Source organism: Malus sylvestris, chromosome 17, assembly GCF_916048215.2.
Source record: "Malus sylvestris chromosome 17, drMalSylv7.2, whole genome shotgun sequence".
Taxonomy (NCBI): domain Eukaryota; kingdom Viridiplantae; phylum Streptophyta; class Magnoliopsida; order Rosales; family Rosaceae; genus Malus; species Malus sylvestris.
The window spans coordinates 18821305-18845215 of NC_062276.1; the positions used below are offsets into that span (position 1 = coordinate 18821305).

Sequence of the window (23911 nt, forward strand, 5' to 3'; positions counted from 1 at the left end):
TTTCGAGTAATCTGGTTTGTGCCTTACTGGTATTGCGTATCACGTCATGAAGTTTATCGATTCCTCGACTAAACGTCTGTTCAACCGTCCGAAACTACTTGTCAAGTCATTTTCGAAGAAACGATCTTGTTGGTGGATCAGATCTTTGACCACCATCCTCGTCACAATCCTCTATTATCCCTTCACTGAGAACACAGGTGTTCCTGTTAGGGATTTCTAGATTGCGAAACTGACCGCCAAGATTAACTTCCCTTTCTCGACGAGTCGCGCTTGTGGACTCAGGTGTCATGGCATTAAGGGGATTCTGCGCCTGCGACACACTTTGTCCTATGTTCTGAATTGGCAAATCGGCTGTTGATTTTCCCATAGCTATTTTCTATTTTACCGATCGCGTTTCAATTGGCATGAACTTCATAGTTTAGCACTGGGTCCCACTGGGCGTGCCAAAATGATGACCCTAAAAAACTACCAAGCCTACGTGGCGCGCAGGCCGAGTAATCTATAAGCTAACTACGTTCTTTGGTGAATGCAGCGCGTGCCAACTCGTCGGCCAAACTCGGCTGAAGAGTAAATTTGTTGATGTTGAGTTGGGTGCACGGTTGACTTCTGCGTCTTGCGATTACGACCGAGGAAGGAACACGTCTCGGCCTCTTGGGTCTTCGAACCTGAAGACAAGGCTACTATTCTTACGAAGTTCACGAATCGCCGTCGTTGGATTCGGTCACAGTGATGGTATTCGTCAGAGTAAACTCACGCCGAATCGACACCAAAGTGTAAGGGCATAAATACTCAAAGCAGATATGAGTCTTAATAGTGAACGTGGTTCGGCCGTCTGAATGCCGAACCCTAAATCCTACTTGAGAATATCCAATCATAAAATAACTCGACGTGCCATGCTCCGAGCTAAGTAAGCTGTAACACCTCACTTCGTCGAAAAGGCTAATGAGATGACCTCAATCAATAAAGATTCCAAAACCCTTCTCGACCGAGACTTGGATTGGTAACCAGCCGTCCTCGCCGTAGTGCTGTTGATGCCAACGGAAGGTGTTGCGAGATCGGCTGATTCTGCAGCGACAGAGCTATCTATGCCGACTGAAGATATCACTGGTTGCTTTCACAATGCTGTTGATGCCAACGGAAGATGTGTCAGCGAAAAGAGAAAATAAAAATCTCAAGTGGTTGAGAGAGTTTGCGCAAGGCAGTTTTGTGTTGAATTGGAGAGAGTTGAACGATACACAGCCTCCTCTATTTATAGCACCGGATACCTTCTAGGTCGAGTTAACACCCTACTCGGATTAGGATTTCTTCTTCTAATCAAACACCATCTCGAGTATTCCTACTCCTATCAGGATTTTGAACCTATCATTTCATCGAGCCGGATTCACTTCTGAGTTATTAATCTCGCCGAGACTCCTTATTGCGCCAGGATTCGTCTCGTCCTACAGTACTGGGCCGAGAATGACTCTACACTCGGCCTAATCTAATATTTTGGGCCCACACAGTTTAATATGAATTGATTACTTTCAGTTTTTGTTTCGTAAAACATGAATGTGATTTTCTTATCTATTTGATTGAGAACTTATTCTTGTGTGTTGATTAAGGATGCATACTTAGTTTGCATACATGAATCTGATGCTAAATTATAAGGGACTTTCACCTAATCGTTTGGAACTTATAATTAAAAGTAGTGAAGATTGCTAGTCACAATCATGTTAAGTAGATTCTTGGCTGGAGTATCATGCAGTTCATAGGTACGATAGCCTTGTCAATGCTTATGATTTCCATGGAACTTAATGATTTTTTAATGCATCTCTATCATGCTGTTAATACAGGGAACTTGAGAAGAATAATTTGGTTGAGATGCGTATCCCGTCCAATTCAATGAATTGAGGGAAATCTGAGAGTTAATTTGTGCGTTCACGATTAATTTGGGGCATTGTCATTCATGGTTTAAAGAAACAATACTGGAAATCGATTTATGTTGCATATGTTCATGTGTGGAGAAGGACCCTTTAACTAGCCTATTTCACCATTCAATTCACCTGATTTCATACCTAGTTTGATTTAGTTTTGCAATCTATTCAATTTAATTAATTTCGTCCAAATCAATCCCCCTTTTAATTAAGTGTCTTAGATTAGTTAGAAAAGTGTTTAAATCTATCCAATTTAGTGTTTTGTGTCTTAGTAGTCTTAAATTCGTCCAACTAACTCCCTATAGTTAGTTTTGAGTCAATTTCACTTATTTGTGCTGTTTTGAGTAGTTTAAGTCAGTTTTAAGTCTTAAGTGTTTAGTTTTGTGTTTTTGAGTCATATTTGTGTTGATTAGCAGCCCTAGTTAATCGCCGGTTTAGAATAATCTCTACTCGCTTAATACTACAATTACATGTTTAATAGGGTTTAATTTGAGTGTTAGTTAAATTTCACATCAGCATAACAAGAATACCCAGCTTCTGGGAGAGTTTGAGAAGTGCAACTAAATCCATAATACCGTCAAAATCCAAAGTACCAGCTCTGGGTTCATGTTGATTCCGAGGAGCATAACTTTGAATCGTATTTAATCCCAATGTCTTTGCTCTCAACAACCTATCCTCCCAGTACTGCATTAATAAAATAAAATGTCCCACATCACCATATTAATACAAGAAACCCTTCACTATATATTAATACATGCCAACAGTCTATGATCCACATGCTTTTTCAAATTGAGGTAGTGCATCTATGGAATATGAGCCTACGGATTAGGTTCAACTAGAAATTTCTCCAGTACAAATTCCCCAGTGCAAACTTAAACAACATATGCTCGGAAGACACCCAGGAGTTGGGGACATACTTAAGATTAATGTACACTCAGCTGACGAAACACTTTAAGTCCTTAAGTACTCGGAAAGACCAAAGAAAGGAGAGAAATGCCTTAGGAAGAACCGGGAAATAATGCAAGTCGCCCCCAATGATCTGGAAAGGCTAACTATCTTTCCAGTTTCCAGAACTTGTCCTCTGAAATTTCAAACTTTCTGGCATAATCCCAAGTCTGAAAAACAACCAAACAAAGTTGACACTACTCAATCACTACATGACCAATTGACACTTGCAATTCTTCTACTTTTTGGACAAGAACAAAAAAAAAAAAAAAAAAAAAAAAAATTGACTCAAATTGAGTATACTTGGTAAATTTGGTTCCAACTAGATCACCAATTTGTCAAACACTCGGAAAGTAAAATGCACTTTCCAATTAGGCCAACTTGTGCTTGATTTGTCACTTAGTTCAAAACCACTTTCCTAACAACCAAAAGTTAGTTTTTTTTTTAATTAACTCCTTTTACCGCCGAATCAGGAAGGAAGAAGTGGTTGTAACTTTGAAAAAGATGAAACATAGAAAAGCAGTGGGCCCAGATGATATACCGATCGAATTGTGGAAGGTCTTGGGAGAGACAGGTATAGCATGGCTCACTGACCTTTTCAATAGGATTTTGAAAACGAAGAAGATGTCAAATGAGTGGCGAAAGAGCACTTTGGTGCCTATCTACAAGAATAAGGGCGACGTACAAAATTGCATGAACTATAGGGGTATTAAGCTAATGATTCATACAATGAAGCTCTAGGAGAGAGTCATTGAGCGTAGATTGAGGCAAGAGACAGGGGTTTCGGACAACCAATTCGGGTTCATGCCAGGGCGCTCAACCATGGAGGCAATCTATCTCTTACGAAGATTGATGGAAAGATATAGAGATGGGAAAAAGGATTTACACATGATCTTTATAAAGTTGGAAAAAGCGTATGATAAGGTCCCAAGAGACATTCTTTGGAGGATTCTAGAGAAGAAAGGAGTATGATGGAGCAAAGACTGCCGTAAGAACTCATGAAGGGTAAACCGAAAGCTTCCCCATAACTGTAGGGTTACATCAAGGCTCATCCTTAAGTCCTTACCTTTTTGCATTGGTAATGGATGAGTTAACAGGACATATTCAAGATGATATTCCTTGGTGTATGCTTTTCACAGACGATATAATGTTGATAGATGAAACTCAGGAAGGAGTAAATGCGAAGCATAACCTTTGGAGAAAAGTATTGGAATCTAATGGTCTTCGCCTAAGCCGATCAAAGACAGAATATATGGAGTGCAAGTTCAGTGCAAATAGAGGCCAAAATGAGTTAGGGGTGAGGATTGGAGATCAGGACATACCAAATAGCGATCGTTTTCGTTACCTAGGATCTATCTTGCAAAAGAACGGAGAATTAGATGGACCCCTCAATCATAGAATACAAGCTGGATGGATGAAGTGGAATAGTGCATTCGGCGTGTTGTGTGATCGTCGAATGCCACTGAAGCTCAAGGGAAAATTTTATAGGACGGCAATAAGGCCCGTGATGCTGTATGGCACAAAATGTTGGGCGGTGAAGCATCAACAAGTACATAAAATGGGTGTAGCGGAGATGAGGATGCTTCGTTGGATGTGTGGGCACATGAAAAAGGATAAGATTATGAATGAGGACATCTGAGGTAAAGTAGGAGTAGCCGAAATTGAAGGAAAGATGAGAGAAAACCAGTTACGGTGGTTTGGACATATGCAAAGAAGGCCTACTGACGCTCCGGTTCGAAGATGTGACTACGGGACAGAGTTCAGGGCCGAAGGGGTAGAGGAAGACCTAGGAAAACTTTGGAAGAGACACTAAGAAAAGACTTAGAGTGCTTGGATCTAACGGATGACATGACACAGAATCAAGCGTAATGGCATTCTAGGATTCATATAGCTGACCCCACTTAGTGGGAAAAGACTTTGTTGTTGTTGTTTTTATAATTAACTTAAACAAACGATTGGAAACAATCAGAGCGACCCATAATCAAAACCCTGAATTTATTTTAACTAAATTTTCCAACTTACATGAAAATACAGTGATGTGAAAATTAACTCGACACACAAATTAAACCCTATTGATGACAATTGTAGTAAAAATGTAAGTAGGGATCGTTCTAAACCGGGGATTAACTAGGGATGCTAATCTACACAAATATGACAAAGAAATACTAAATTAAACTTAAAACACTAAACAAGACTTTTATGACTCAAAACTGACTCAAAACAACAAAACTAAGTTAAAAAAGACTTAAAACAGGTTCTAAGGACTATTTAGACGAATTTAATACTCATGGGACTTAAAACACTAAGTTGGACAGATTGAAACACGTTTTTAACTAATCTAAGACACTTAATTGAAAAGGGGATTGATTTGGACGAAATTAATTAAACTAAATAGATTGTAAACTAAAGCAAACTATGTATGAAATCAAGTGAATTGAATGGTGAAATAGGCTAGTTAGAGGGTCCTTCTCCACACATAACATATGCAACATAAACCAATTTCCAGTATTGTTCCTTTAAACCATGAATGACAACACCCCTAGTTAACCGTGACAGCACAAATTAACCATCAGATTTTCCTTATTTCATTGAATTGGACGAGATACACATCACAACTAAATTATCCTTATCAAGTCCCCTAACTATGAAAAGCATGATAGAAAGTATATCAAAGGTCATTAAGTTCTTTGAAAATCATAAGTATTGACGAGACATTCGTAACTATGAAAAGCATGATACTCCTGCCAAGGATTTAACTTAACCCCATTGTGACTAGCAACCTTTACTACTTGTGAATATAAGTTCATAACGATTAGGTGAAACTCCCTTATACTCTAGCATCAAATTTATGCATGCAAACTAAGTATGCATCCTCAATTAACATACATAAACAAGTTTTAATAACTCATATAAGCAAATCACATTCAAGACTTTAGAAACAATAACTGGATGTAATCAATTCATGTAAAGCATATAATCATGGCTTCGAATTCACCTCTAACTAAAAAGAGATTAGTTCTTTATGTCTTTAAAAACATAAAACCAAATTAAAAGCAACATTGAAACAAATCTAAGGATAGAAAGAACCAAGAACGTCCCAGCAGCTCCAATGGCAGATTTTGAACTCTCCCTTGGATTGCAAGCCACGGCACAAGCTTTTCCTTCTCCTTCCTCCACGCAAGTGCACCTTTAAAACTCTCTGAAATCTCTCAATTATATCTGAATGTATGTGGGTGCGTGGGTGAATTGATTTGTGCGGCAGATATGTATATTTATAGGGCAAACTCACGACATAATCCCTAAGGATTAGGATTGAACAATCCTTGAGGAAAAGGACTAGGGTTTGGCAGAAATCCAAAAGGAAAAGGTTAAAGGTTCCAACAAATTCTAAGGCTTCTAGAATAAGGAAAACGCCAGATTTATAGGGTCTTCTAGAAAGGTTGATACGACACCATTTTAGGGGTTCTAGAAGAGCAAGGGTGCGGCATATATGTAGGGAAAGGATAAGCCTTCTAGAATTCAAATATTTAGGTCCTCTTGCAGCTAGATTTAAGTCACAAACTGATTTGGATAAGATAAGATAGGATAAAGCTAGATTAGGCAAGGATAAGATAAGATAAGGTTGGACAAGGTTTTGGATAATGTTCCTTCTTTTGAGCTGATTCCTTATCTTCTTTGTCTTAGATTTATTTTCGTCATCTTTTCAGCACATTCCTAGCTTCTTGAACTTCAATTTCGTCCATCCATCTTGCTCCATTCATTAGCTATCCATTTGGTGCCCAAAACTGCTTCAAATTGCACTTTCTTGCCAACTTTGTCATTTGGACCTACAAACACACGAAAATAGCTTAAAACGCTATAATAAGTAGAAACTAGCTATGAAAATGCAAGAAAACAAGCTAACTAAGTCACATAAATATGCTCCTATCATATAGTAGAAAGATTTGAAAGACATACCCCTTTGGTGCTGGGATGGTGCTGCTGTTGTTAGGGAAAGTGGGAAGAGAGAGGAGGTAGAAGAGCAAAGATAGGGACAAAGATGCCAAACGCCAAGAGAGAGAGAAAGATTAGGAAAAACAGGATGAGTTTTGTGTTTCTCCTCCTCACCATTGTTGACAAGCTGGAGCTAGACACTGAGCTATATTTCTTCTTACTTCATTATGTTTCACTCTACTGTCAAGCATAGCCAATAAATCATTATTGCTATGGATAATTTTTACCTTAATTTTAGCTACGCTCTTTAGAACTCAACTTTGATCTCACTTTGTCTATGAAACTCAAAGTTGTCACTTTACTCCTTGAAACTCGATTTAATATCCAATCAAATGGTGCCACATAAATTGAAAAAAAAAAATTTATTTCAAACATTGTATAACATTTGTTTTTTTTTTTTTTGAACAAATGATATCATCTACATTAAGGGGGAGAGGGTGAGCTTAACCTCACAATGGGTTAGCAATAATATGGTTCAAATTTGTCTTTGACAAGAATCGAACCTAAGGCCTCATTCTTACAAGTGAAGAGAAATACCAGTAAACCATAATACTAAGGTCATCTCCAACCAAGCCAGCCATAGGGTCATAAGCCAAATAATAACCATTTTTGACACAAAACAAACATACAACAACAACAACAACAAAGCCTTTTCCCACTAAGATTACAAAACAAACATAGCATTCTAAAAAATTATTAAGATTACATAAAGATATAAAATATGAAGAGTTACTCTTTATAAATATGATAATTTAATTCAATTAACCAATAAAGTTAAAGAACAAACTTAAAAATAATAAATTATTGAGCCGGCTAAAAAATAGCCCCGTTCAATTGGAGATGGTATATAAATATAGCCTGACAGTGTTCATTATAAAATAATTTTTTGTAGAGCTACAATCTCAACGGGGGCTAAACATAGCCCCTTCGATTCGAGATCGCCTAAGTGGCCATTGTTAATTTCTGTTCGTTGATCTTCTTCAATTCATCCGGTCCAACGGCCGAAAACTAAAAAGGTGTGGGAGAAGTAAAAATGGGTGTGTGGATATCACACCCCATAAAAAAAATAAGGAAACGTAAGAAAATGATGGTTCTTAATGGAGGAGGCTGGTTGATAGGAGCATATTTATGCGCCTTAGTTAGTTAGTTCTTATGCATTTATGTTGTGTTTTCTTAGTTAAGTTAGTCTTTTAAGCTATTTTCATGTGTTTTCAGGTTTTAGAGACAAAGTGAGCAAAAGGATGCAATTTGGAGCATTTTGGAGCAAAATTGGGCTAAAATGGAGTTCATGCACATGAAGCACAATGGATGGACGAATTTGAGGAATTGGTGAAGCTAGGAAGGCGTTTCAAAGTTGAAGAATTGAAGATACAAAGTTTCCTAGTTGAAGAAGGAAATGACTTGAATGAAGGATTCCTAAATGAATTGGGATTCCTAGTCACTAAAGGAGTCCTAATTGAAGATGGATTCCTAGATATATGAAGTTTCCTACTCAAGCAAGGTTTCCTACATGAAGAAGAAGAATTAAAGCCAAAGAATCAGCTCAAGATAAGGAATATTATCCAAAACCTCATCCATAACCTTATCTTAGCTTATCTTATCCAATCAAACCTTATCCTATCCTATCTTATCCTTATCCTAAACTATCCACATTCCAGCCACTTAGGAGGGTTTCTAATTAGATTAGGATGCTTAAAATGGGATTTCTATATGACCTTATCTTATCCTATCAAGATGACACCTAGGAACCTTTCTAGAAGCCTAAAAATCTGCCTTGCATTATCTTCTAGAACCCTAGATCCTTGCCGCACCTAATTCCTATTTCCCTTGGGATTTTTGGTTTCTAGAAGCCTTATCTTTTCACACTCTTTCTGCTGCACATTATCTCCCAATCCCTTTGGGTTTTTGACTTGTTTTCCTTATAGGATTGGATGTTATTATCCTATGCAATTTAGGCCTTTAAAACATTGTCCTTTGCTACCTAGGAATGTGAATTTTCAGCCTATAAATACAAGGCCTTGCGGCACCTATTCATTCACCATCCTCTACCAGATTTTCACTACACCATTCACCATTCATACCTCTTGTGCCGTGAGTTTGCAAGGAGAAGAAGGAAGACAACTTGGAGCCGTGCATGCCATTCAAGGAGCTTGGATTGTGGAGCGTTTCTAGGTGTTTTCTATCTTTATGTCAATGTTTAAATTTATTTGTCTTTGTGTATTTGCGAACATGAGGAACTAATTTCTTTATAGTTAGAGGGGAATTCAAAGCCATGATCATATGTTTTATATGACTTGATTTCTTCCAATTATGATTTCATGAATCGTGAATGTGGTTTACTTATCTATTTGATTGATAACATGTTTATGTATGTTGATTGAGGGTCGACACTTAGTTTGCATGCATGAATTTGATGCTAGAGTATAAGGGAATTTCACCTAATCGTTATTAACTTATATTCATAAGTAGTAAAAGTCGCTAGTCACGATTGTGTTAAGTGAATCCTAGGCAAGAGTAACATGCGTATCCCATAGTTATGAATGCCTCGTCAATGCTTATGATTTCTATTGAACTTAATGATCTTTGATATGTGTCTCTATCATGCGTATTCCATAGTTAGGGTCCTTGATAAGAATAATTTGGTTGTAATGCGTATCCCATTCAATTCAATGAATCTAGGGAAATCTGAGAGTTAATTGGTCAATCTAGTTAATTTGGGGCATTGTCATTCATGGTTCGTTGAAAGAGTAATTGGAGATCAAGTCGTATGCATAGGTTTCATGTGTGGAGAAGGAATCTTATAACTAGCCTTTCCCCATTCTATTTCATCAAAATCGTTTTCATTAAAGTTTGTTTTTAAAGTTTTTGTTTTAAAAGTTAAATTCGTCCAAAATCAATCCCCATTTACTTAGTTGAGTCATAGTAGTTAGAAATCACTTTAGTTTATGTTTTTAAGTGTCTTAGGTCAAGATAAAACCAATTTTCGTCCAAGATTGAGTCTAGTGTTCAAAACTGCCCAGATTGTGGTTTTAAGGCAGTTTTGAGTGTTTTTGGGCTGTTTTGAGTCTTTTGGTTTGTTTTGGTGTTTTAAAGTTTAGTTTTGCATTCTTTGAGTTTAGTTTAGTGTTTTAAACTTGTTTTTACGTATTTGAGTCCGTTTTCAAGTGATTTTGCAATCCCTCCTAATCCCCGGTTTAGAACGATCGCTACTTACATACTTTGCTACAATTGATAAAAAGAGGGTTAATTTGAGTGTCAACATAATTTTCACATCACTGGTGAAGAGAGAAAATATCTCTTCCCCCCCCCCCGCCAATCGTTGTTTATATATTCATCATTTCTTCCTCCATCTTCAGCCACCTTATTATTAGTTTCATTGATTTCATTATTTTTAATGTTCTTAATGGAGGTGAAGTGAAAAGATGATTTTTTTTTTTTTACCATATATTTATTTCGTGGGAAAATCTATTGTCAATTATAAGTTTTGAATGGATGAACTTACTTAAAAATAAAAATAAAAATAAAAATAAGAAAATGACAATGTAAGTGAGATGTCTAAAGTTCGACTCTCATAAATGACAAATTAGATACCCATTTATTATTGTTGATCATTTCGTGGCTTACCCACTTTTTGAGACTTATAGTTGACTCATTTGCCATATAGTACTACAGTCTATTAGTATTCGTTAAGTGATCTTAAGTCCTACTTTTGTAGCTATGAGTTCAATATTAAATTATTATGATATATACACATCACTTGTAGCATGAGATGGTACAAAATGTGTTCTCCCTATCATTTTCTAGAAACTATTGCTCTCCTAGTTAAAGGCCATGTCTTCATTGATGGTTTCTTTTGCGCTTGAAAAAGTTGTACAAGCAAGTTCTCGGCACAGCTTAGAGGTGGCCTCTGTGCAAGCTTTTTAAAGAGGCAAGAAGACTCTTTCGGCAACCCCAAAGGAAGCAAGACAACACCCCAGCCAAAGGCATTGACCTTCTTCAGAAGGATCCCCTCGCAATTTTTCCTTGTTAGTATTCTTTTTTAAAACGATAGCATTAGTCTGTAGACTGTGATGATATAAGAAAGGTGGATCCTTCGGCTTCAGTATGATCACAACTCAAAGCATGAACATACGTAGCCAATTGATGTACATCATTACAACTTCTAGGAAGAACATAAAAGAAAATATGTGAAAAAATTACCAGCTATGGTGATGTAGTATAGCTGGCGGAATGAATTGAAGATTATCGAAATGTGCGAATCGGGCACTAGGAATAAAGCTTTGCATATTTGAGTTTCAGTGTCCAATTTGAGCTCATGATGACCCGCCGTTTCAAAAAGATCAACAATGTGCATCAAACACCATGCAATGCATTGCTTTGATGTATTGTCTTTTTTGGCCAAATTCCATCACAATGCAAAGGTTTTAAGTTTTAAGAACATGTAATTAAGTATTTTGTTATTAATTGTTTAATTCAAATTCAAATTCTATTTGGATTTCTAGAACTCAGGCGTGTTCGGTGGGTTGGATGGATTGGTCTTAAGGATATGATTGGATTAACATGGATTGGTTAGGCTTTGAATGCCAGTCCATTGTTTGGTGAAACACTAAACTAGATGAGACTGGATTGGACTTAACGAAAGTGTGAGTTGAACCCAAAGCCTAAGAATGAGTCGGAGCAGCAAACGGAATAAACGGAAGAGCGTTCGACGACGGAAGACGATACAACGTTTAACCCGAATTCGATTGGCACCTGTTGCTGCAAATTGAACCAGCATTGTACCCTCTGATCTTTCACATGTCGCCGTTTGGAAGCTCGCAATAACCATTTCAATTGCCAAACTTCATCAATAGGAACCAAAAACCATCAAGAAGATGGAGGAAAAAACAATTTCTTGTCAACTGACGAACCCCCACCGACCACCTACTTAAATCAGAGAAAGAGAGAGAGAGAAATCATAAATTTTTGTTATTTCTTCAGTTGATCTGGAAAAATGATGGAGAACGACGGAGAAGGCGTTGCTTCGACTCAACCCACGCCCTCTTCACATGTAACCGGGTTATAAAACTCACTCTCTTTTGAACTCATAACCTATACTAACCTATCATGTCCAAGACACATTTAAAATGGGATAGGATCTTCTCTGGATCCCACCCATCCGGATCCTTCTTTAAAGATGTGGCTCCAATTGTCGTTCTGAAAAACATATTGCATAAAAGTTCCAAGAAAAAAGCACAAAAAAATGAAGAAGAAGAAGAAGAAGAAGAAGAAGAGGGATCTAGAGGATAGGAAGAAGTAAAGCAGGTTTCATCACCTTGTGAATGGTTCGTATGTGATGATGATCAAAGTGGCGCCAGATTCTTTGTCATTCAGGTAAGGAAACCGGTTTTATAATTAACTTATCAGCTCATTTGTTTTCTATATTTGACTTCCGATCTATATGTTTTGCTGGGGTCTAAATCATCAGCATCCTGGCAAGCAAATCTACTTTTTGAACCCATTCAGTTTGAGGTTAATCCCTTCTCCACATTTTCTTTAGTTTTCCTAGACTTTGTATTGACATTGTTTGTATGAGATGATTGAAGAATGCTATTTTGAGTTTTGAGGTATGATGTGGTAAAAACTAACACACAAATTAAACCCTATTAAGATAGTTGTCGTACGCGTAAGTAGGGATTGTTCTAGGCCGGTGATTAGTTAGGGATGCTAATCAATACAAATTAAACTTAAAAACTAAAAACTAGACTCAAACAACTCAAAACTAAGTTAAATTGACTCAAAACAACAACTAGAGGGTGATTTGGACGAAAATTAAACTAAAAAGACTCGGAATACTAAATGAGGGTTGTTTTGACGAATTTAAAGTAAACCTAAGCACTTGCAGAAACAAACTAAAGGTAATACGAAATTAGGGTGAATGAAAGGGGTGAAAGGCTAGCTAGAGGGTCATTCTCCACACATGACACATACGCATACAAATTGATTTCCAGTTATTCTCCCTATAAACCATGAATGACAATGCCCCAAATTAATCGTGAAAAGCACAAATTAACTTTTAGATTTTCCTAAGTTCATTGAATTGGACTCAACGACGCAACCAAATTATTCTTATCAAGTTCCCTACATGAACTGCATAATAGAGATACATATCAAAGATCATTAAGTTCTATGAAAATCATAAGCATTGACAAGGCATTCGTAACTATGAATTGCATGATACTCCTGCCTAGCAACCTCCACTACTTGTAAATATAAATTCATAACTATTAGTTGAAATTCCCTTATATTTTAGCATCAAATCCCTGCATGCAAACTTAGTGTGCACCTTCACACAAGAACAAGTTATCAATCAAACAAATAAGTAAATTGCATTCACGATTCATGAAATCATAACTGGATGTAATCAATTCATATCACACATATGTTCATGGCTTTGAATTCACCTCTAGCTAAAACGAATTTAGTTCCATATGTTCGCCATTAAACAAAGACAATTGAAATTAAACATTGAAAACAAAAGATAGAATACACCTAGAAACGCTCCAGCAATCCAAAGGTCTTGAATGGCAAGCACAGCTCAAAGGGTCTCCTCTCCTTTCTCCTTGCAAGGCTGCGGCACAAGAGGGATTTCTGTGTATGATGGATGTGTGGTACGAAATTGTGGTGAGAAATGGGTGATTGATGAGTGTTGCGGCACAATGTATTTATAGGGAGAAGGGAAGACACGGCAAAGGCTGAGAAGAAGGGGAATTAGGACTCTAAATCAGCAAGGAAAAGAGACACTTCTCATTCAGATTCCAGGGAGGAAAATGAGTGGTCCTTGCGGCATGTGGCATGTTTTTAGGGAATGAGCTTGGCTTCTAGAAACCTGATTTGTAGGTATTTTAATCTGAAAATAAGTTCGCTTTGCAGCTGGAATTTAGGTAGAATAGGATTAGGATAAGGTTAGGATAAGATTAGGATAGGATAAGATAAGATAAGATGGGTTAAGATAATGTTTGGATAAGGTTTTGGACAATGTTCCTTCCTTTTAGCTGATTCCTTATCTTCTTTGTCTTGACTTTATTTTCTTCATCTTTTCAGCATATTCCTAGCCTCTTGAACTTAAAAAACGTCCATCCATTATGCTCCATACGCATGTTCCAAGCCCAAAACTGCTCTAAAATGCTCCAAATTGCACTTTCTTGGCAACTTTGTCATCTGAACCTGAAAACACACGAAAATAACTTAAAACACTATAATAAACAAAAACTAACTCACTAAATGCAAATAAACAAGCTAACAAAATCGCATAAATATGCTCCTATCAAATTCCCCACACTTGGCTTTTGCTAGTCCTCGAGCAAAACATAACCTAAACCTTCCAACGTTTGCCTCAAGGATTTCCAATGAAACATGACATGTTAAAAATCACTACTCCCACATATTTTAGCTATCCTTACCCTCGAAGTCATACTTAATCGCAGTCACCACTCACTAGCTCGCATTTAATCAATTAAAACAATGTTTTGAATGTAGTACCATGTCTTAGAGAATTCACTCAATTCCACACTGGATATACTCTCTCTTTTCACACAGATTTTCTGACTACACTCCGGTATATGTGAGAAGATTGATGTAAACATGTAGACTAGTCACTCACATACGTTTATAATCAAAGAAGGCATTTTCTGGAATTATTAATGCATGTATATGTGATCTCATGAACGGAATGTCACTACTTAGAAGCAAGAACCAGGCATTCCATATGCTAGTACCAATTTCAAACTCCACAAATTGAAACACATAACAACTAACACACAAGTCTAAGGGTTGTAACGGGGCTAGGTATTGGCTAACAATGAAAGGCTAAGGATAAACAAAGGTTCTTAAAGTGATAGTAAGGAAGTAATGAAATCAACACTTAGAATTCAACTTTTGAATGCAGCAACTATTTTTAACCACCCATAGGAGATTCACGAAACACTTAGGGCCGAATTCAAACATTTGGACCCTTTCTTCAACAACCAATACTTGTGAGCTCATTCTCACTTTTTTCATTTTCTCACTTTTTTCTTTCTTTTCTTTTCTCATTTTTTTTTCTCTTTTTTTTTCTCTCACCCTTCTCTTTGGCACACAAAACGTACAACCTCATAGATTTCCAACGAAAACCTTCCCCCACACTTGTTTTTCTGCATAATTTTGCTCAAAAGGAATTCCCTCTAAGTCATGCTCCACTACTGTTTAAGAACAAGGGTATGGATAGTCCTATTCTAGGCTAGGTAGGGATAATGTAGGCTAACAAAGAAAATAGGCTAAATAAGGCTTAACAGGGTTAAACCTAAATACATATGCAAAGGGTTTTTTTGGCTCTGGTTTAACTAAACAACTTCATCTTGTCTTTGCCATGCAATCAATTTTAAGCTTTGAATGAAACAGGCATGAGTTTGATGCGAAAATTAACTTAACATACAAATTAAACCCTCTTGTTGTCAATTGTAGTAAAGAATGTAAGTAGGGATCGTTCTAGGTCGGGGATTAGGAGGGATTGTGAAAACACCTAAAACTGACTTAAAAATGTAGAATTAAGTTTAAAACACCAAACTAGACTCAAAAGATGCAACACAAACTAAAAAGACTCAAAACTAGTTTAAAAGACTCAAAATAGCTTAAAACAATGAATTAGACTCTAAACTGACTCTAGGGATGGGTTTGGACGAAATTAGGTTCTAACTTGACTCAAGACACTTAAAAACACAAATCAAAACAGATTTTGACTAATAAAATACTTTAAAGTAAAGGGGGATTGGATTTTGATGAATTTGAAAACAAAACAAACAGGTTGTAAACTAAAATAGATTTTGGACGAATTTGGGTAAACTATGGATGATGGGCTAGCTAGAGGGTTCTTCTCCACACATGACACACTTACACATAAACCAATTTTCAATTGTTCTTTCGATGAATCATGAAATTCAACACCCCAGGTTAATTAAGTCTGCTTAAATTAACTTTCAAGTTCTCCTTAAGTTATTGAATTGGATGGGAAAAAGTATACAATAATTCAAACATTCTCCAAAATTCTTTTACGTGAACAACACAATAAAGAAACAATCAAAGATCATTAAGCATTATGAAAACTATAAGTATTGACGAGGCATTCATTACTATGATGAGCATGAAACTCCTGCCAAGAATTCATTTAACGCGATCGTTTATAAGCGACCTCCACTACTTGTGAATATAAGTTTGTAACTATTAGGTGAAACTCTCTTATATTCTAGCATCATATTCATGCATGCAACTAAGTGTGCACTCCTAATAAACATACACGAATAAGTTAACAATCAAGCAGCTAAACAAATTGAATTCACAACTTATGAAATCACAACTGAAGGTAATCAATTCATATTGCAAGTATGTTCATGGCTTTGAATTTCCCCCTAGCTAAGGGGGGTTTAGTTACTCATAATTGCAAAAAAATCAAAAAATAACAAAGTAGATATTGAAAGCAAGAACGAAGTACACCAAAAACGCTCCAAAATTTCAAGCTTGCAACGCCAAGGACCTTCGTTTCCACCACCTTGTTGCAGCACAAGTATCTAAGGATGTGTATGGATTTATGGAAAGGTTATGAATGTATTAAGGTTGAATGTAAGGTGCTCACGGCTAGGGAATTGGAATTCTAGTTATGGTGAAGGGTGGATGTATTTATAGGCTAAGGAGAGGATGTACTGGGTGGTGGTAATGAGTGGATGTAGTGGTAGGTGAATGTGTTGGGTGGTTGAAATGAGTGGATGTAGTGGTAGGTGAATGGATGTGTTGGGTGAAATGAGTGGATGTAGTGGTAGGTGAATGTGTTGGGTGGTTGTAATGAGTGGATGTGTTGGGTGAAATGAGTGGATGTAATGGTAGGTGAATGTGTTGGGTGAAATGAGTGTGCTAAAATGGTTATTTATAGGGAGAGGATGATGCACAAACTTCAAATTTCATCCATTCCTTTTGCTCCAAGCATATGATATCCATTCCATGCCCAAAAATGCTCCAAAATGCACTTCTTTGTGATGCGAAATAGATAAGCACACAAATTAAACCCTCTTTTTGTCAAATTGTAGTACAGATGTAAGTAGGGATCGTTCTAGACCGGGGATTAGGAGGGATTGCTAAACACGTGGAAACTGACTTAAAAACTCTAAAACAAGGTTTAAAACACTAAACTAGACTCAAAGAATGCAAAACTAAAGGTTAAAACACTTAAACAAACCTAAAACTCAAAACAGCAACCTAATGACTCAAAACTGCCTAAAAACCACTTTCTGGGCAGTTTTGAGAACCTAACAAGAACTTGGACGAATTTGGGTGAAAACTTGAATCAAAACACTTAGAAACACAAATCAAAACACTTTCTAACTAATCTAAGACTTCAAAATAAAGGGGGATTTGTTTTGGACGAAAATTGAAAACAAAACAGAAACTTTAAAACAAAACAGATTGTAAAACGTTTTTAGATGAAAAGGATGGATAAAAGGCTAGTTAGGAGGTTCTTCTCCACACATGTCACACTTGCAAACAAAACGATTTTCAGTTGTTCTTCCAATAAATTATGAATACTCAACGCCCCAAATTAACCGTGAATTGCACTAATTAACCCTCAGTTTTTCCACAAGTTATTAGGTTGGATGATTGCATACGACAACCCAAAACATTCCCTACAAGTTCCCTACATGAATTGCATAATAGAGATACAAGCACGAATCATTACGTTCTATGAAAAACATAAGCATTGACGAAGCATTTGTTACTATGAATTGCATGAAACTTATGCTAAGAATTCATTCAACGCGATCGTTTTCAAGCGACCTTCACTACTTGTGATTATAAGATTGTAACTATTAGGTGAAACTCCCTCATAATCTAGCATCATATTCATGCATGAAAACTAAGCGTGCACTCTCAATCAACATACACAAATAAATTATCAATCAAATAGATGAACGAATTAAATCCACAACTTATGAAATAACAACTGAATGTAATCAAATCATATTGCAAGCATGTACATGGTTTCGAATTACCCCCCAACTAAGGGGATTTAGTTTCTCATACTCACAACACAAAATTTATTGAATTGAAACATCGAAGACATAAGAAAGATTACACATAAAACGCCCAACAATTCCACTTTGAATTTCTGACTTCAAGCTCCTCTTTCTTCTTCTCCTTGCTGCGGCAGAGAGGGTTTAGGGTGTTTTTGGATGTGATTTTGGTTTTAGAAGGGAGTTAGGATGGTATGGTGGTGCGGCAAGGGGTATGGATGGTGTATGGAGGTGTAGAATGGTGGCTGGAAGGGTAGAATGGTTGCGGCAAGGTGGTATATGGGTGATGGTGGCTGCGGCAAGGTGGGGAAATAAGGTTGGAATAATTTCTGAATTGTGTCTCGAGTTGATCCCTGCGGCAAGGAGTAAAACACATATATATAGGCACCTAAAACCCTAAAGAAATCAGATTAGACCATGGGCTAGGGTTTAGGTGCGGTAAAGGCTTAAAGTCCATCAGAAACATAGGTTAAACAATCAGAAATTTGGTGAGAAAAAGGGCCTAGGGTGCGGCAAGGAGTGGGCTAGGGTTAGGGCTTCTAGAAAGCCTTGCAAGGCAAGGAAATTGGTGTTCTAGAAGGGGAGAGGTGCGGCCCAAACCCTAGGGGAGATAGATTAGGCTTTAACTTGGCAGAAATTAAATGAAAAAGGGCTTAGGGTGCGGCATAGGCTTAGGATCCACAAGGAATTAGGGTTTAGGTCATCTCAAAGCCCAAAGCCAAGAATAGAAACTCACGAAAATGGAAACCTCCAAGAATAGGAACTTCCAACTTTAGAAACTTTGGTTGCCAATTCCGACTTCTTTGTTCTTCACTTTTATTTCTTCATTTCTTAAGCTCCTTTGACCTTCAAACTTGGCCATTCCTCGTGCTCCATTAGCATACACAACATTCCGGCTCAATTTTGCTCCAAAAAGCTCCAAATTGCATCATTTCATGTAATATGTCCTTTAAACCTGAAAACACATGAAAGTAGCTTAAAAGACTACTTTAACGAAGAGAACATAACGAAAATGCATAAAAACTAGCTAACTAAGGCGCATAAATATGCTCCTATCACTTTGCCACATTAACCCTTTGGGCCTTCGAACACACGAAAATAGCTTAAAATACTAAAATAACAATGAACTAACAACATAAATGCCAAGAAACAAGCTAACTAAGTCGCATAAATATGCTCCTATCAAATTCCCCCACACTTAGCTTTTGCTAGTCCTCGAGCAAAACAAAACAAACAAAACAAAACAAAACAAAACCTAGACCTTCCAACAATTGCCTCAAGGATTTTTAATGAAACATGACATGCCAAAGATCATCACTTACATAGATTTAAGCAATCCTTACCCTCGAGCATACTTAATCATAATCAACATTCACTAGTTCACATATAATCAATTAAAACAACATTTTGAATGTAGTAACATGCCTTAGAGAATTCCCTCAATTCCTTACTAGATACTCTCTATTTTCACACACATTTTCTGACTACACACCCTACACTAGTTATATGAGAGAAGATTGATGTAAACATGAAAGACTAGTACTCACATATGTTACAACAAAGAAAACAATTTCTGGAGTTAATAAGCATGTTTAAATATGATCTCATGAATGGAATGCTACTACTTAGATGAGAGAACTAGTGACACCATATGCTCATACGAAATTCAAACTCCACAAATTGAAACACATAACACTCAAGATAGAAGTCAAGGGTTGTAACAGGGCTTGGGAGTAATGGCTAGCAAAGGAAGGATAGGGGTAACAAACATTCTTAAAGCGATATGATAGGAGCATATTTATGCGCCTTAGTTAGCTAGTTCTTATGCATTTTCGTTATGTTTTCTTAGTTAAAGTAGTCTTTTGAGCTACTTTCATGTGTTTTCAGGTTCAAAGGGCATATGACATAAAAGATGGCAAAATGGAGCATTTTAGAGCAAAAGTGAGCTTGGATTGAAAAGTACATGCTTGGAACAAGGAATGGACGAGTTTGAAGGTCGAGGGAGCTTAAGAAATGAAGAAATGAAAGTAAAGAACAAAGAAGTCGGAATTGGCAACTAAAGTTTCTAAGGTTGGAAGTTCCTATTCTTGGAGGTTTCCATTTTCGAGAGTTTCTATTCTTGGCTTTGGGCTTTTGGATGACCCATCTTTGCCTCTTGGACCTATGCCGCACCTAACCCTAACCCTAGCCCACTTAATCAGCCGCACCTAGGCCTTGTTCACATGAAAAAAATCTGATTACTTACCCTAAGCCCATGCCGCACCTAATGTTCTAGAAACCCTAGTTTTTGGTGGATTTCCTAACCCTAGCCGCACCTAAACCCTAGCCCATTTGTCTAACCTGATTTCTTTAGGGTTTGGCTGCCTATATATATGTGTTTTACCTCCCTTGGCCGAAGAACACCCTCTCCATATTCAGAAATTCGTCCAAAACCCTATTTCCCACCTTGCCGCAGCCTTCCATCCCCAAACTCCCAACTTTCTGCCCAAATTCAACCTTGCCGCACCATCCTCTTCCCCAAACCATTCCTACATCCTTCCATAACCATTCATCCACCTTGTGCAGCCACTAAAGGAGGAGAAAGAAGGAGTGCCGTGCAGTCCAAAGGAAGGAGAAGCCTTGCACATGCAATCTGCCATTAGTGGAGTGTTTGGAGTTCTTTCTTTCTTTGTTTCTGTTTTCATGTTTAATTTAAATTGTTGTTCAATTATGTTAGACATGTGGAACTAATTTCTTTTTAGTTAGAGGTGAATTTGAAGCCATGGACATATGTTTTATATGATTTGATTTCTTCCAATTATGATTTCAGAAATTGTGAATGTGATTTACTTATCTATTTGATTGATAACTTGTTTATGTATGTGGGTTGAGGGTCGACACTTAATTTGCATGCTTAAACTTGATGCTAGGGTATAAGGGAATTTCACCTAATCGTTATTAACTTATATTCATAAGTAGTGAAAGTCGCTAGTCACGATTGTGTTAAGTAAATCCTAGGCAAGAGTAACATGCGTATCCCATAGTTATGAATGCCTCGTCAATGCTTATGATGTCCATTGAACTTAATGATCTTTGATATGTGTCTCTATCATGCGTATTCCATAGTTAGGGTCCTTGATAAGAATAATTTGGTTGTAATGCGTATTCCATTCAATTCAATGAATCTAGGGAAATCTGAGAATTAATTGGTGCAATCTAGTTAATTTGGGGCATTGTCATTCATGATTTGTTGAAAGAGTAATTGGAGATTGAGTTGTATGCATATGTTCATGTGTGGATAAGGAACCCTCTAACTAGCTTCTCACCATTCTATTTAATCACAATCTGTTTTGCTTTACATTTGTTTTTAAAGTTTGAGTTTTAAAGTTTTAATTTCGTCAAAATCATTCCCCCATCTATTTTAAAGTGTTAGATTAGTTAGAAATCCATTTAGTTGTGTTTCTAAGTGTTTTGAGTCAAGTCATAGTCCAAATTCGTCCAAAGTAGTGTAGGTGCTCAAAACTGCCCAGAAAGTGGTTTTTAGGCAGTTTTGAGCCTTCTAGTTGCTGTTTTGAGTTTTTAGTTTGTTTAGGTGTTTTAAACCCTAGTTTTGCATTAATTGAGTCTAGTTTAGTGTTCTACATTATATTTTTATGTTCTTGAGTCAGTTTTACATTGATTAGCATCCCTAGTTAATCCCCGGTTAGAACGATCCCTATTTGCTCATATACTACAATTGTCATCCATAGGGTTTAATTTGTGTGTCAAGTTAATTTTCACATCACGATAGCAAGCAAAGCAATGAAATTGACACTTGGAATTCACTTTAGAATGCAAAATCAACTTTTAAATAAAAAGGGAAGATTCATGCAACACTTAGGGCCGAATTCAATGTTTTTGGACCCTTTCTTCAACAAACAACACTTTAAAGCTCTTTTTCACAACTTTTCTTCTTTTCATTCTATTTTCCACGAATTTCTCTTTTTCTTTTTCTTTCCTACCCGTGCCTTATTAAGGACATTGGCACACACACACAACAAGAATCACTTCCCCCACACTTGTTTTCTGCAATACATTAATCAAAAGGAATTAATTTTGAGTCATGCTTCACTATGCTTCAAGAACAAGGGTATGGATGGTTCTAATCTAGGCTAGGTGAGGACAGTGTGGGTTAACAAAGAACATAGGCTACACAAGGCTCAACAAGGTTAAACTTAAACATATAATGAAGTAGGATACATGGCAATTTGGCTTTGGTGGTGGTGACTACACAACTTCATCTTGAATATGTGTTATGCAAATTACTAGCATGCTTTGAATGAATGAAACGCCTTCTAAGTAGTAACCAAGTAAAGAATAATGAGATCATGCAACGACTTTAGAAAACAAGAATGCACAGATTATTACTCTCCAAATAAACGTTTTAGGCTCAAGTCTCACAAGGTTGTAGCGTTAATTTGAGTTCCTTCCTTCAAGCATGTTACAAAACTGATTTTTCTTTTATGATTGCATGTGAATTCATAAATTTAAACCACAACCAAGCATACACCAAAGAGTAAATCAAATTTTCATCCATGTATAACTCTCTTTAACAGTCATGTAATTGAAAATCAAATCTTCATCATTGTGTTGGAAGGTACCCTAAAAGACAAATAAACACACAAAAACAACTCTTTTTGGGTTTTTCAAAACAATTTTTCAAATTTTTATGAGATTTCCAGATTTTTAAGTCAAAACACACTAAAACACTCTAAAACAGCTTAAAAACACTTAAAAACAGCAAGGAACAACACTTAGAAGTAATGGGTGATAAACTCCCACGAATTTCATGCAAAACAACTTGGTTACCCCCCACACTTAAATCGAATACAAGCAAACACAAGCAAACAATCAAACAAACAACGAATACACATGACAAGTATGGCAAAGTAAAAACTAGACAGAGTAGAGTTTAAGAACGCAAATCTGGTTTTGGAGATAGATGATCTTGTTGTCTTTCGACAGCTTTGAGCTCGAACTGGTTCGAAATTCTAAGCGAGAGTTCCTTGGTTTCAAATCAGACTCTTTCTGCTGGGTTGATTTGATTCTGCAGTCTGCATTCTTCTCTGCTTGTTTCTTCTGCACGGCAGGCAGGCACGAAGTAGAGGTGATGGTCTGTTTCTTTCTTCAATCTTTCCAAGTGCCCACCTCTTACTTTCTTTCTCATTGTCCTTAGCTGAGGATGAATTAGCATATTGTCTCCACATGCTTCGAGGTATCATTTTCACTTCCCTTATCTCTTCCCCAAGCAGATGTGGTAGACGGAGAAGAAGCATAAGATGTTAAAGATGAGTACTCGAGAGCAGGGCTAGGTAAGCAATCAGGAAGGGGTTCCAGGCAGTTGGTTCCAGATCAGAAGATTGATACCAAGTGCTGGCTGATTGCTCTCTTTCTCCTTGTCCCGCAGATGAAAACAACGACAAGGAGAAGGACAGGGAGAAAGCATGATATGAGATACTCTTGCTTTCAACCTTCATGATATGAAAAACTTTTGCTTTGGGTGAGTTGTTTGCAGAGGTACCCCAAGGAATAAGGAACACTGAGTTACTCGAGAGGCTTCGTTGGGAAGGCATTCTCGGAGATGATGGAAGGTTATGTATGTCTGCCTTGCTATAGAGGGTGAAGGTCAACATTTATAGGAAATAATAACCGGTACTATTATTTCACTCTTGTCGGCAACCGTTGGATGATTGAACAGTAAACTTCACGTGCTTTCTACTTTACCAGAAATCTTCGACAGATTGCCCGTAATTTTCACAAGGCTGAGTGTGTATGTGATAGATGCTGACATGTCTGGATAAAGTTGATGCCTCTTCGATATCTGGAATCGACGCTTCGACAAACTGCCCGTGATTTCCGTAAAGCTGAGTGTGTATGTGACAGGCGCTGGCACGTCTGGAAAAGCAGATGCCTCTCATATTTTTGACCTTGCCTCTTCGAGTTCTGAGATCGCCTCTTCAAGTTTTG

General features: G+C 37.1%; 1 pseudogene; it reads right to left on the reverse strand.

Annotated features, from left to right (window-relative positions):
• LOC126611870 (beta-galactosidase 17-like) overlaps nt 1-6968 on the reverse strand; it is a 36415-nt pseudogene extending 29447 nt beyond the window's left edge.
• Between the last annotated feature and the right edge of the window lie 16943 nt (nt 6969-23911).